Source organism: Aegilops tauschii, chromosome 7 (genome assembly GCF_002575655.3).
Source record: "Aegilops tauschii subsp. strangulata cultivar AL8/78 chromosome 7, Aet v6.0, whole genome shotgun sequence".
NCBI lineage: Eukaryota > Viridiplantae > Streptophyta > Magnoliopsida > Poales > Poaceae > Aegilops > Aegilops tauschii.
In genome coordinates, this window is record NC_053041.3 from 328817437 (window position 1) to 328826291 (window position 8855).

Genomic DNA, 8855 nt, shown 5'->3' on the forward strand with positions numbered 1-8855 from the left:
ACACTGAACTATTGAGTAGTCATTAGTTTGAGCTTGCCAGACGTTCATAACATCAGCTTCAGCTCCTGCAGCAGGCCTTTCACCTAGCGGTGCATCAAGGACATAATTCTTCTATGCAGCAATGAGGATAATCCTCAAGTTACGGACCCAGTACGTGTAGTTGCTACCATCATCTTTCAACTTAGCTTTCTCTAGGAACGCATTAAAATTCAGGGGAACGGTAGCTCGGGCCATTGATCTACAACATAGATATGCAAAAATATAAGACTAAATTCATGATAAATTAAGTTCAATTAATCAAATTACTAATGAACTCCCACTTAAATAAACATCCCTCAAGTCATCTAAGCGATACATGATCCAAATCAACTAACCCATGTCCGATCATCATGTCAGATGGGGTAGTCATCAATGGTGAACATCTCTATGTCGATCATATCCACTATATGACTCACGTTCGACCTTTCGGTCTCTAGTCTTCCGAGACCATGTCTGTACATGCTAGGCTCATCAAGTTTAACCCAAGTATTCTGCATGTGCAAGACTGTCTTACACCCGTTGCACGTGAACGTAGAGTCTATCACACCCGATCATCACGTGGTGCTTCGAAACGACAAACTTTGGCAATGGTGCATACTCGGGGAGAACACTTTTATCTTGAAATTTAGTGAACGGATCACCTTATAATGTTACCGACATTCTAAGCAAAATAAGATGCATAAAAGATAAACATCAGATGCAATCAAAATATGTGACATGATATGGCCATCATCATCTTGTGCTTTTGATCTCCATCTCCAAAGTATCGTCATGATCTCCATCGTCACCGGCTTGACACCTTGATCTCCATCGTAGCGTCAAGATTGTCACGCCAACTATTGCTTCTACAACTATCGCTAACACATGGTGATAAAGTAAAGCAATTACATGGCGCTTGCACTTCATACAATAAAGAGACAACCCTAAGGCTCCTTCTGGTTGTCAATATTACAAAACTTGATCATCTCATACATCAATATATATCACATCATATCTTGACCATATCACATCACAACAAGTTAGACGTCTTCTACTTTGTTGTTGTAAGTTTTACGTGGCTGCTACGGGCTTCTAGCAAGAACCGTTCTTTATTACGCAAGAACCACAACGGTGATTCATCAAGTTTGCTATTTTAACCTTCTTCAAGGACCAGACATAGTCAAATTAGATTCAACTAAAGTAGGAGAAACAGACACCCGCCAGCCACCTTTTATGCAAAACTAGTTGCATGTCAGTCGGTGGAACCGGTCTCATGTGCGTGGACATGTAAGGTTGGTCCGGGCTGCTTCATCCCACAATACCGCCGAATCAAAATAAGACATTGGTGGTAATCAGTATGACTATCACCGCCCACAACTCTTTGTGTTCTACTCGTGCATATCATCTACGCATAGATCTGGCTCGAATGCCACGGTTGGGAAATGTTGCATGGAAAATAAAAAAAATTCTACGCACACGCAACATCTATCCATGGAGATGCATAGCAATGAGGGGGAGAGTGTGTCTACATACCCTCGTAGACCGTAAGCAGAAGCGTTTGACAACACGGTTGATGTAGTCGAACTTCTTCCCATTCCAACCGATCGAGCACCGAACATACGGCACCTGCGCATTCAGCACACGTTCAGCTCGATGACGTCCTTCGCCTTCTTGATCCAACAAGACGGTGAAGTAGTGGATGAGTTCCAGCAGCACGACGGCGTGGCGACGGTGATGGTGAAGCTATCTTCGCAGGGCTTCGCCTAAGCACTACGGAAAATATGACCGAGGGAGTAAACGGTGGAGGGGCCGCCTCACATGGCTAAGACAATGTTGTGTTGTACTAGGCGCTCCCCCACATATATATAGGTGGGAGGGAGAGGGAAGAGGCCAAGGGGTGCCCCAAGTAGATATGAATCCTACTTGGGCTCCTGCTCTTGCCCCCTCCCCCCCGCCATATTTGTCGGATGGGGGAGGAAAGGGGGGAGAGGAAGGAAGGGGGAAGCCGAATCCCTCCTTTCCTTTCCCCACTAGGGCGGCTGCCATGGGGGGCGCGCTAGCCCCTTGTGGGCTGGTGTGCTTACCTCTTATGGCCCAATAGGCCCACTAACATCCCGGTGGTGTCCGGTACCATCTTCGGTACTCCGGTGACTACCCGGTACACTCCGAAACACTTCCGGTGTCCGAATACCATCGTCCTATGTATATATATATATATATATATATATATATATCAAACTTTAACTCTTGACCATTTTGAGACTCCTCGCCATGTCTGTGATCTCATTCGGGACTCCAAACAACATTTGCTCACCAAATCATATAACTCATATAACACTATATTGTCAACGAACGTTAAGTGTGCGGACCCTACGGGTTCGAGAACTATGTAGACATGACCAAGACACCTCTCCGGTCAATAACCAATAGCGGAACCTGGATGCCCATATTGGCTCCTACATATTCTATGAAGATCTTTATGGGTTGAACCGTTATGACAACATACGTAATTCCCTTTGTCCATCGGTATGTTACTTGCCCGAGATTCGATCGGCGGTATCTTCATACGTAGTTCAATCTCGTTACCGGCAAGTCTCTTTACTCGTTCCATAATACATCATCTTGCAACAAACTCATTAGTCACTTTGCTTGCAAGGCTTCTTATGATGTGCATTACCGAGAGGGCCCAGAGATACCTCTCTGATACTCGGAGTGACAAATCCTAATCTCGATCTATGCCAACTCAAGAAACACTTTCAGAGATACCTATTGAGCATCTTTATGATCATTCAGTTACGTTCTGACGTTTGATAGCACACAAGGTATATTCCTCCGGTATCCGGGAGTTGCATAATCTCATAGTCGAAGGAATATGTATTTGACATGAAGAAACCAATAGCAATAAACTAAACAATCAACATGCTAAGCTAACGAATGGGTCTTGTCCATCACATCATTATCTAAGGCCCCGCTTGGTTCCTCGTTTTGAGGCCCAATACACCTGTAAAATATACCCCTGTAAAATAAAAACGGATGGGCCCCGCGTTCGTGCTTAGCATGTCGTTTTTGGGCTGTAAATTCTACACCTGTTTTCTCATTTACACCTGTATTAGGCCGATATCCGATACAGACCAGCGCCCGTCGTTTTTCCCCCACCTCGCCTCTCGCTCAAGACCTAGATCGAGTTGCGCTGCCAGTAGGCGCCGGCGCTGGTGTCCACGAGGAGGTCAAGCGACGGCGTTCGCGATGGCGACGTGGTGAGGCGCAGAAGACGGTGGCCTCAACGGGGTTTAGGCGCGCCGACGACGGCGACTCACTCCTGGCCACGATGGTGATGGCTACTCGCTCGTGGCCGCGACGGCGACGCTGGTCGGCAATCGTGACCTAATCGTGATGGGAACCGCTCATCCTCCTCTGCTCCGCCAAGGTATCCTCCCTCCTCCTCCTCTGCCCCTCCCTGCCCCTTCCCCAATCAGCCAGCGGCGGAGTACTCCTTGGCGACGTCGCCATCCTGCTTGGTGATGATTAGACCGAACCCTCCTATCAGTTAACAGCTGCTGGCAAAGTTTCACTAGAATTCAGTTTCGTCAGGTGTAGGGTAGTTAGTTCCGTCGGTTAAAGTTCAGTTTGATCGGGGAAATAAGCCAAGCTTCATTTAGTTGTTACATTACAGTTTAAGCTGCTATCAAAGTTCAGGTCGATCGGGGAAATAAGCCAAATGATCGGGTAGTTAGCTGTTGTCAAAGTTCAGTTTGATGTAAATCTAGAAATAATGATAAACAAATAGATGAATAGTGATCTAATGAGTTGCTTTTGTCTGTCCAAGATGTTTATGCTAATTGATTGTTACCACTCTGAAAGAATGTACTGTACATTGCTTGTTTCATCTAGGTGCCAATGTATCAGGCGCATGTCTATTTACGGATCAGTTAATTCACTCGCTTGATCTCGCAACTAATTTGCTTCAAGGACAATCTCTATATCTATGAATTACTTATGGTATTTCATAGTTTAAAGAAAGCCCCATTGATTTTTTTTCTGTTTTTGATCGGTTGAAGATAGTGTCCAAAGTTCCTTGCAATAGATAATGTGTTTGGTCATGTTAAACTAGTCTGTCGTTGTTCATATACTATGGGCCTGCTTCGTTTAAATAACATGACTGATCCATGGAATAACAACAGAAGCTTGGTAACAATCCATGCCCTGATGTGTATGCTATATAGATTGACAAAGTATTTTTGCTTATTTATTTTGTATTCTCTTCTCGCTAGATAATGGATACAAGTAATCATGCTGACGGTTACGAGTCACGTACTGATTCGGAGGAGGAGGAGGAGATAATGTTTCTTGTCTTTCCGACATTATATTGTATATCTTCTAGGAGAGAAAAGATTCCATACAACACATCAATTCTTACAGGAGCTAAGTATATCCGGGAAATATTGGATGGCCACCCTCAACGGTGCCCTGATATTCTTAGGATGGAATCCCACATCTTCCAAGCTCTATGCGACCACCTTAGATCCAAAAATCTTCTACGAAACTCAAGAGGAGTCAGCGTTGGAGAGCAACTAGGGATGTTTATGTACATGCTTTCCAGGAATGCGAGTTATGGTACATTGATTGATAGATTTCAGCATAGTCCGGAAATAGTGCATAGACATATCAATGGATGCTTCAATGCTATGATATCATTGGCATTTGACCTTATCAAGCATAGTTCGTCAGATACTCACTGTAAAATATCAACACATCCCCAGTTTTGGCCTTTCTTCGAGGTAGACACCATCCCTTGCTATGTACTTTAGGAATTTCTATCCTCTCTTAGCATAACACATATAGTAACCATAGCTTGTTTAATGCAGAACTGCCTAGGGGCAATATATGGGACTCATGTTCCCATGACCATCGCATCCAGTGAGGCTGCTCCATATAGGAATAGAAAGGGGACCCTCTCCCAAAATTTGATGGTTGCCTGCGACTTTGATCTCAAGGTTGTTTATGTGTCGGCTGGTTGGGAGGGGTCTGCCTCAGATGCTGGAGTATTGAAATCTTCCTTTCAATCGGGCTTCCATGTACCTACGGGAAAGTACTATTTGGTTGACGGAGGCTACGCAAACACCCCACAATTTCTAGCTCCGTACCATGGAGTTCGTTATCATCTACAAGATTTTGGTAGAGGTGGCTCTCGCCCAAAGAATGCGAAAGAACTTTTCAATCTAAGGCATGCCCGTCTACGAAACCACATAGAGCGTGCAATTGGTGTCTGGGAAATGCGATTTCCTATTTTGAAAGTTGGCATGCATTACCCAATTGATACTCAAGTCAAAATTGCTGTGGCGGCAGCTGTATTTCACAACATAATCCGAGGAGAGGTGATGAAGAATGGTTAGATACGCAACAAATGCAAATTGATCCTCTTCATTTTGTCACTCTTCCTGATGGAGATGACAAACCTCGAGATGTTCCTACATCCTCAAGCAATCAAAGGGACCTTGGTAATTCCATGAGAGATGAAATTGCCAACAGGATGTGGGTGGACTATCAAAGAATTAGAAGACAAAAATGTCACGGAGATCTGTTGGCTAATAATTGAAGTTTTTATTTCTGTCAATGTAATTTATTGTAATGATGTGAAATTTGAGATATAAAAATGACATTTGAGTTATGTAAGGATGACATTTGAGTTATGTTATTGGGGATCAATCTTATATATTAGTAATATTTGAGTTATGTTAATGTTTCATTTCATATTGATTGATGTGATTTTGCATTTTCAGATTCTTATATTGCTGAATGTGATGTTGGATATTCAGATTTGTATTGATTAATGTGATGTTTCATTTTATATTTTTATATTGCTTAATTTGATCAGATTCTTGTGTTGATTTATTGCTAAAGTTACATTGTCATAGGTTCTAATGACGCAAAATAGGGCTAAGTGGACAGCAAGGCATGAGAAAAGTCTCGTGGAGGTACTTACAGAGTACAATCTATCTCATTACCATGGCCAAAATGGGTGGACTACAGAAGGATGCAATCAAGTTGTCAAGGAATTGAACAATTTATATCCAGAGGCAAGTTTTACCAAGGATCAGGTCCAAGATAAGGAAGCTCGGTTGAAAAAGCACTACAAAAATATCAAGTCCACAATCAACCGTTCTGGAATATCATGGAATCATATTGCATCTGTGATCAACACCATGCCTGAAAAACGGGAAGAGATCATTGCAGTAAGTTTTTATTCCTTCAAACTTCTGATTTCCTTATATGTGCATGAACTTTTCTATGCCTATGCATGATCTGCTCACACCTTTCTATTAATTATGTAGGAGGACCCAAAGCTCAAAATGGATGAAGGAAAGAGCTTTCCATTTTACGAGGCATGGGGTGTGCTCTATGAAGGACACATTTCTCAAGGAAGACATTGCCTCACATCAAGGAAGCCTCTGATTGTCACAAAATTAGGTAGCAACTTTGGAGCAAAGGAGAAGATGGTTGCAAGCACTAGCAAGAAAAATACAAGACATGGAAGAGATGACAACATAAGGACTTCTTCAATAATTGACATCAATGATACTCCTACATTAGATGATGTGGATGAAAGAGAGAACACTATCAATGACGAGGAAGAATTAGGCAGTGAAGATGCTGATGGTGATCAACCACAAATAAGTGAATCAAGTCCTAAGGGGAAAAAACCAAGAAACAAAAAGGTGCCACATCTGTACAGCGGCTTGAATATTCCATGATGGCTTATGTGAATTTCAAGAAAGGGCAAGCTTCCAAGAAGGAAAAAGTGTCATAGCAAGGAAAATAGCCCTCAATTACAGAATGCTTAGAGGTCTTGAATGACATGGATGATGTTCACGATGAGGTCAAAATCTTTGCCTCTGATGTTTTCAAAGATGCTGCAAACCGTGAGATTTTTCTGGGTTACAACTCAAGATTGCGGGGTATGTGGCTAAAGAAGGAAGTCGACAAGATTAGTCCTCAGCCTCCTCCTTGTAAGTACCATTATCTTGGTTTTCTGCATTTCTTCTCCCCACTAAAGATAAGTTTGTAAGGCTTATTTCAGCGAGTATTCCTTTGCAGCTCGACTTTCATCTGGTGGTCTTCCTTCAATCAATCTGGTGCTCTGATCAAAGGTATTGTTCGTGCTCCTTTTATTTTCGCTACGTAAATCAATAGAATGTATCCCAATCTTCATTATTGCTTGCCCTGTTTATTGCAGGATTGGTTGCCCTCTTTATTGCATGATTGCTTGCCCTGTTTATTGGGTTCTACACATGGTCTCAACTTCAGAGTTATACTGTTGGTGCTGATGTTTCAATCCCCCTTTGCAACATAATATTCTAGACATGTGTAGACTTGTTGCTGCCTGGAACATTTTTCTTATTCAAGATTTTGTTTATATTGCTGCCATGTTGTTTCTTCATCGGTCTTTCTTGAAAAATAATGTAGTTACTTTAAATTTGAGTGACATGCTATGGCTACCTTGAACCATCTGGCTCCCATTGGTAATTCAGGATTTTGTTCTAATCTTTTTGACATACATGGTTGTTCTCTACATCCATGGTTGGTATCATTCATAGAGCACAAAGTGATCATTATATAGCTAATGTTTTTTTTCAGGTCGCCCTTTCGCATGATTCTGTGATTACCCGAGTCCATGAAGCAGTCATAATCTTTCAGAAATATTTTATGTCTAGACGCACACCGATTGAACAATTGCCGAGTCCTAACTTTGGTTATGTACCATGCCAACGAGACGAGACAAGTATGCCTCAATAGAATTGTAATTTAAATTGCTGACTTTGAGCACTATGAGTTATCGGAACTATGTTCAACTGGAAGATTGCAAAAATATGATCTTTTTTACTGATGTTGTGCTATTGTAATATAAATGAAAATTTTAGCTCATTTTATACTTGTGCAATTTGTGTCGAAGTGCAGTTGTATTGGAAATTCACATGCTTGTTTAGTCTGTGCTGTTGAATATGTGTGTACATGTGATTTGGAAAGTCGGGTGTTGCAACCTGGGCGACATGCATATTTTACAAGTGGATTGAAACCTGGAGAGCCAAGCACATATTACAACCGGATTGAAAATACCACCCTTCAGAATGTATTTGGTTGGAGGCCTGTATAATACAGGTGTAAAAGATTACAAGGGTGGTAGAAAAACTACACTCCAAGCGGGGCCTAATGATGTGATCCCGTCATCAAATGACAACACATGTCCATGCTTAGGAAACTTTAACCATCTTTGATCAACGAGCTAGTATAGTTGAGGCTTACTAGGGACACGGTATTTGTTTATGTATTCACACATGTATTTATGTTTTCGATCAATACAATTCTAGCATGAATAATAAACCTTTATCATCCAGAAGGAAATATAAAATAACAACTTTATTATTGCCTCTAGGGCATATTTCCTTCATCAGCCATATGGTTTTGTAGTACCTAGTCAGGAAGGAAAGGTGTGCAAGCTATTAAAGTCTTTATATGGCCTTAAACAAGCTCCCAAGGAGTGGCATGAGAAGTTCAAAAGAACATTAACCGCTGAAGGCTTTGTTGTAAACGAATGTGAAGTGTGTGTACTATCGCCATGGTGGGGGTGGAGGAGTTATTCTTTGTTTGTATGTCGATGACATACTGATCTTTGGAACCAAACTTGATTTAATCAAGGAGGTTACAGATTTCTTATCTTGTTGTTTTGAGATGAAGGATCTAGGAGTAGTTGATGTTATCTTAAACGTCAAGTTGTTGAGAGATGAGAATGCTGGGATTACACTGCTTCAATCTCACTATGTGGAAAAGCTCTTGAGTCA

The 8855-nt window shown here is 41.8% G+C and overlaps 1 non-coding gene and 1 pseudogene across 2 annotated transcripts; both read left to right on the forward strand.

Annotated features, from left to right (window-relative positions):
• Window positions 1-3126: 3126 nt before the first annotated feature.
• On the forward strand, window positions 3127-7941 carry LOC109751376 (uncharacterized). Of its 2 annotated transcripts, none has more exons than XR_002230103.3 (5): window positions 3127-3445; window positions 5920-6251; window positions 6351-7025; window positions 7114-7166; window positions 7253-7941. It is a non-coding gene; the product is annotated as an uncharacterized protein (transcript). The 2 variants fall into 2 exon arrangements; XR_002230102.3 differs by having other exon boundaries at window positions 3128-3445; window positions 5934-6251.
• LOC141020537 (uncharacterized) lies at window positions 3479-5751 on the forward strand (annotated as a pseudogene).
• Window positions 7942-8855: the final 914 nt, after the last annotated feature.